This window comes from Ictidomys tridecemlineatus, chromosome 2 (assembly GCF_052094955.1).
Source record: "Ictidomys tridecemlineatus isolate mIctTri1 chromosome 2, mIctTri1.hap1, whole genome shotgun sequence".
Lineage (NCBI taxonomy): Eukaryota > Metazoa > Chordata > Mammalia > Rodentia > Sciuridae > Ictidomys > Ictidomys tridecemlineatus.
The window spans coordinates 194,444,487-194,450,993 of NC_135478.1; positions in this window are offsets into that span (position 1 = coordinate 194,444,487).

The window sequence follows — 6,507 nt, forward strand, 5'->3', positions numbered from 1 at the left end:
TGATTATATAACAATAACAACACTAATGATAATTCTTGAAAATGTTATCAGTTTCCTTTACTCAAAGTACTCAAGTGCTCTTTTGTCAGATTTAAGATAATTTGTAACTGTCTCAGTATTAGTTCTCCTCATTTTTTTTCAAAATTTTCTACCAATTTCACTAAAAAGCTAATGTGTAGGCATCATGTAGAGATCCAAATTGTGGCTTTAGTGGGAATTCTATGAATTCTAGGAGGAGTTGAACAGTATCTTTCAAATTATCATATACAATATCCATAGGATCCACTTAAGGACCTTGTCCAATGCAGGTTGTATTTAGTGGTTCTCCCTTGAGAACTGTTTTATTTCCTTCATAGATAGTTTCCATATGTTACCAAAACTTCTGAACCAACTGTGAGTAGCAAGACAAAAAGTTTTCTCATCCATCCCCACCCACCCCAGCCTAAAATAAAAAAAAATAAAAAAGCTTCTACTGAACACTTATTTATTGATCTTTTAGTATCAATGCTGGAACTCCACCCAAAACACAGCATTTCAGAATTTTTGGATTCAAGTTTGGGGCACAAGTGTTTTTTAGTATATTGTTGCAATTGATTCTAATGCTTAGACAGTCTTGAGGACTACCTGTAGCTCTGGATAATGTAAGTCATGAATGAAAGATCTTTTTGACATAGCTTAGAGCTAAAATAATATGGGCATTAAGACTTTTGGATACAAGTTTGCCAGTGTGCCCAGGAGAATTTTAAAACAATTTACTAATTTTGATCTTGGCTTAATTTTAAGCAGAGACTGAAAGAATGGCAAACGTACTAAATTATACTGACTTGCATGGAAGCTTTGTGATAATGGGGCTATTGATGAGGGAGACCATTAAATTCATTTTCACTTGAGACTGAAGCAGGGATTTGAATGGACGCTTTCCAGAGGTGAAAAATGAAGGCATGAACTCATTTGTATTCATATATTAAGAGAGTTAATTCATTTCTCTATAAATGGTTTTGAGATAAAATACACTCAAATGAATATAAATAGAAATTATTTTTTAAGAGTGAAAGAATTCATTTTGAGATCCTTCTGCAGACAACAGGAGAATTGTCAGAAATACACTAATTCCAAAATAATACCTACTAATAATAACTACTTGGTGAACATTATGTGCCAAGTGCCATATATAATATTCATATATGTATTTGTATATATGCCCATATATAATATTATTCTCCACAATTTTTCTGAGAAGGATTTTAATTTAGAAAAATCAAATAACTTTTCCAAGTTTGTATAGCCAGTATGTGGCAGAGACAATATTTAACCTACTGAATTGCTTTAAAGTCTGTGCATTTTCTTCCCCAGCTCATGTCTTCAAGAGACACTTGTGATGCTAACTATTTATTCACTATGTTAATCAAGAGTCAGAATGGCTTTAGGAAAACTGTTGGAATGTATAGGATGTCTTTAAAAATTATTGTGAAGTAATATTCAAGATATTGATGAGTGTTCCAATAACTTGTTTTCATTGATATTTTAAAAATAGAAATTAAAAGCCTGGGTGTGAAGGTATATTTACACATTTTAGTCCAGCAATGCAGTCAAGTGGGCTTTTATTTATATATTTATTGTTAGTGATCAATGCTAAGTATACAAAATGGCATTTCATTGTAACATATTTATATACACATAGAAACAATTTGATCAATTTCCCTGAAAGTTTGCTGTTTGATTTGTGACTCTAAAAATATTAATTTAGTAATTTTCTTAGTAATGTTAAAATTTAGTCTCATGTTTTGCCTTGATACTTTGCTTTAAAAAGTTGGTTAACCCATACAAGCAAAAAATGAACTCACCATGGGCTACCACTTAGCTATGCTTAAATATGCCACATATATAGGCACATGCCATTTGTGCACATAAATTTTATGAAATATATATAGCTTAATTGCCTATATGTTCACAATAACATATTCAAAGAAAAATATGTAAATAGTTGTATTCTATAGGAAAACATATAATTTAAAAATATTATAGGTATAAAATTATATAGATGAAACATTTAAAGCTATACTTATGTAGATAAATATTTTTTTCTTTTAGAGGTTTTATTATCAAAAATTTCATACATATGAAAAGTAGCATTAGCAATATGTTGAATGTCTGTGCATCACTCATCTAAATATCTAACATATGTACTCTTACCAATTTTGTTCCATTTGTAAACTTTGTACTCATAACTGCTTGTTTTATCTCTAACTATACAACTCAAAAAGTAAACTTTATCAACATAATATCATCGTTATAAAACAAGAAATGCTTAATAGTATTAATTTAAATACCATAGACTATCTATTTAATGTTCACATATGCCCAGTCATATCATAACCTTTCCCTTTTCTTCTTTTCCTTTTCTCACTTCTCTATCTCCCTTTCCTCTCCCACCTCCCTCTCCTCCTCTCCTTTTCTCTTTTAAATTAAAACATCATGATTATGTTGTTTGTCTTCTAAGTCTATTTCAATTTATAGTTAACTATCCATCAAATGAAGCTTTTATATTGTTGCTGTTAAATACATTGGGATATCCAGTATTCCCAGCACCATTTGTTAAAAAGGCCATCTTTTCTTCAATATGTATTTCTGGCACCATTGTCAAGGGTCAGACGACTGTGTCTATGTGGATCTCTGTCTATGCCTTCTATTTTATTCCTTTGGTCTTCACATCTGTTTTGATGCAAATACAATGCTGTTTTTATTGCTATAGCTCTGTAGTATAATTGGAGAACAAGTGTTGTGATGACTCCTGTACTGCTGTTCTTGCTAGGATTGCTTCAACTACTTCAAGTTTTTATTCCAAATGAATTCTACAGCTTTCATGGTAGAAGTCTTTCATCTCCTTGGTTAGATGTATTCCTAAGGCCTTTTCTTTTTAATTAGGCTATTGTGAATACAATTGATTTTCTGATTTCTTTCTCAGCAGATTCATCTTTGGCATATAGGGAAACTATCTCTTCCCCTCCCAAAAGTAAATAAATAAATAAACAAAATCAATTCAAATTGGACTAAAGACCTAGGAATTAGATCAGAACTGTACAACTTGTAGAAGAAATCTGGACCAACATTCCAACACATTAGCACAGTATTGACTTCCTTAATAAGATCCCTAAAGCTCAAGAAGTAAAAAAAAAAAAAAAAAGTTAGTGGTATAGCTTCAAATTAAAAATCTCCTTCAGAGGAAGAAACAATTGATTGTGTGAAGACAGAATGGGGGAGAATCTGTTACTACTTTTCTAGCAGAAGGTTAATGTCCAGAACATACAAAAAACTAAATGAAAAAAAATAAAAATTACCCTAATCAATAAATAGGTGAAGTAAACTAAATAGACATTTCTCAAAACAAGAAATAAGAATGACCAACAAATATTTGAAAAAAAAAATGTTCAATATACTTAGCAATAAGGGAAATGTAAATCAAAACTACACTGAGATTTCATCTCATTCTGGTTAAATGGCCATCATTATGAATACAAATGGCAATGAGTTGTAGTAAGGATTTGAGGAAAAAGGTATCCATCCATTGGTGAGACTTCAAGTTAGTAAAACCATGTTGGAAAGCAGAGTGGAGAGTTGTCAAAAAAAACTAAGAATAGTACCACCATATAATCTAGCTATTCCACTGCTTGGTATTTATCTAAAAAAGCTAAAATCAGCACAGAATAGTGACACATACATACCAATGTTTTCAGCAGCACAATTCACAGTAGTCAAATTATAAAAACCACCCTGGGTGTTCCTCTATAGATAATGTGATGAAGAAAATGTATGAAAATATAATGCTTATTCATCCATAAAGAATAATGAAATTATGTCATTTTCTAGTTAATGGATGGAACTGAAGAACTTCATATTAAGTGCAATAGCTAGACTCAGAAAGTCGAGGGTCAAATGTTCCTAACATTTGCAGAATCTCAAGAGAAATAAGGAATTTTTAGAAAGGAGGAACTCAAGAAAAATAGAAGGGAGTTCAGTGGAGTAGAGAAAGGAGATCAATGGGGAGGGAGGGAGGTTGAGAAAGGGGAGGAATTGTGGAAATAAAATAACCATTTATATTATATGCATGTATGAGTTTATCACCATGATTTGTGTTTTTAAATATAACTATAATGCACCTTTAAAAATAAAATAATAGAAGTAAGGTCAATATTATATAGGAAGAGGATCAGGGGATGGAGGATGGAGGGAAGGGGTGGTATTAGAAATTGAAATGGAGTAAATTATATTATATGCATTTACAGATATGTAAAAATGAAACTTCCTATTATATAAAACTACAATACTCTCAAAAAATAAATAAAATATGTCTAAACAGTTACAAAATATCCTGGGATATTTTTTTTCTTATATAGTGTCCTACAACTTGAATTTTGATAATTTTTATCCACATAGTAGTTTTACACATTATCCTTTGTTCCTGACATGTAATATTATCTAAAGGTTGATAAGATTAAATACACTTATTTTATTATTTAGTGAGAATATCTCTTAGGAGATTTATATGATTTCTTTTCCCATAATACTAAAAACTCTTTGGGAAAATTGTCTAGAGGCAATAACTAGGGTGTTCCAAAAACAATGGTTCTTTTCACCTCTTATTCATTTATTGATTGGAATTGTATAATTAAAAAACCTCACATGAACTCATTAGAAAGTCTGAAGGATAGTTCATAGAGGAAAGATAAATTTTATTTACTAGTTTCCAAACTAATCAATTGTTTACTTAGCACTATTCAAATTACCTTTAAGTATTTTTTTCCTTTCTTAGTATCATTGAGAAATCATAGAATTAAACATATTTTCCTTGCCTCAATGGAGGCTATTTTGCTTGGTTCCTGATCTTGAATGCTTTTCTCATGATCAAATGATTATAATCATATATACTTTCTCCCATGAAAAATATGATTTATCTTGGTAAATTTGTTTCAGAACTTCCTAATACTGTGGGTTTCCTACCAATATTACCAATTCAAATCTTTCCATTTGTGTAAATTCAAAAACTATCATAAACTTCAACTGAAATTCATTTTATTTTTTCCAACATACTCATAATAAAGTTAGTGAGAAACCACCAGTAATATTATTAAAGAAATTATTATACAAATTAATGTTTAATCCCCCCAGAGTATTTCTCTTTAAATTAAAAATCAGTTACAGGATATTAGAACTATTTGATGTATTTTGTATCTCTAGCATTGTCACAAATTGGTTAACTGGCATAATTAGCTTAATTGTCTTATTTCTTTTCAATTTTAGAATATTAATTTTAAATTATATAAAGTGCATTTTACCAAAGTCAAATTTGACAGATTGTATTATAATAGCTCAAACTTCTTTTCCTGCCCCCCCTCAATTTTACCTAAATACATGTACATTAAAAAAATGTTTACTTATGCCTGCATATTATTCAATATTTATAAACATTTGTGTTTTTGTTTTAATGGTTATATAATCATTTATCTTCTTTTCTGTCATCTTGTTTTAATATTATTTTTCAGGTGTACAGTTTGTCTTTTCAACATGTAGTGCAAAGTTCCTTTTTGTATTAAAGATTGTATTAATCATACTTTTAATTCCTTAATTAATTCCTGTTTCATTGATTTGTTTTTCTTCTTAAGCAATTACCATTATATAGCCATTGGATCTTCTTTGCCTATGTCCTTTACCACTTTCTCAAAAAAAGCCTCTTCTTTTTATCTCTTGTTTCATTGATTGGTAAGTTCAAAATATTTTTCCTTCATATCTTTTATTTTTCCTGAGGAAAAATATTTATTTTATTTATTTTTTTTTCTAAGTTTTCTTGTGTGGGCTTTATCTCTAAAATAAATTTATTTTTTAATATCTTGTCAGTTCTATATCACCTCTTCATAAGTATTTTACATGGTTACTGAAGTTTTCTTAGGGTAATATTTGTGGTTCTTCAGTAACCTTTGACACTTTTCATTTTTTTTAAATTGTTTTGAAATATGCATTAAAATATTCTCTAGTTTTCACACATTTCTTTATGATATGCTTTCATTGTTGTAGATATGTGACTTCTAAGTTTTCCTCTTCTTATTATGATATTGTATAGAATTTGACTTTTTTGTTTATATTGAACTAAAGTGGTTTACTTGTAGTTTTCAGAGAGTAGACCAGCATTGCATTTTTAAGCTTTGGTGCTATAGCATTATCTCTTCTTTTGTTTTGGTGTGGTAATCAAAATACAGCCTCATACTTTCTGAGACAGTTCTCCATTTTATCTTGTTCATATGCCAAAACCAGACTTCTCTTGTAGATACTAATATTTGGAATATCCTACTTATATATTGAGGCTTATGTGGTTATCTTTTTATCTTGCTTTTTATTAACATCATCCTTTTGTTTCTTTTGCTAGCCTGGTTATTTTTTCTGTCTAGTGAGGAAGTTGGAAGACATTCAGAAACTAAATTGGTGCCATCATTATCATTCTCTATTATCAGTGTG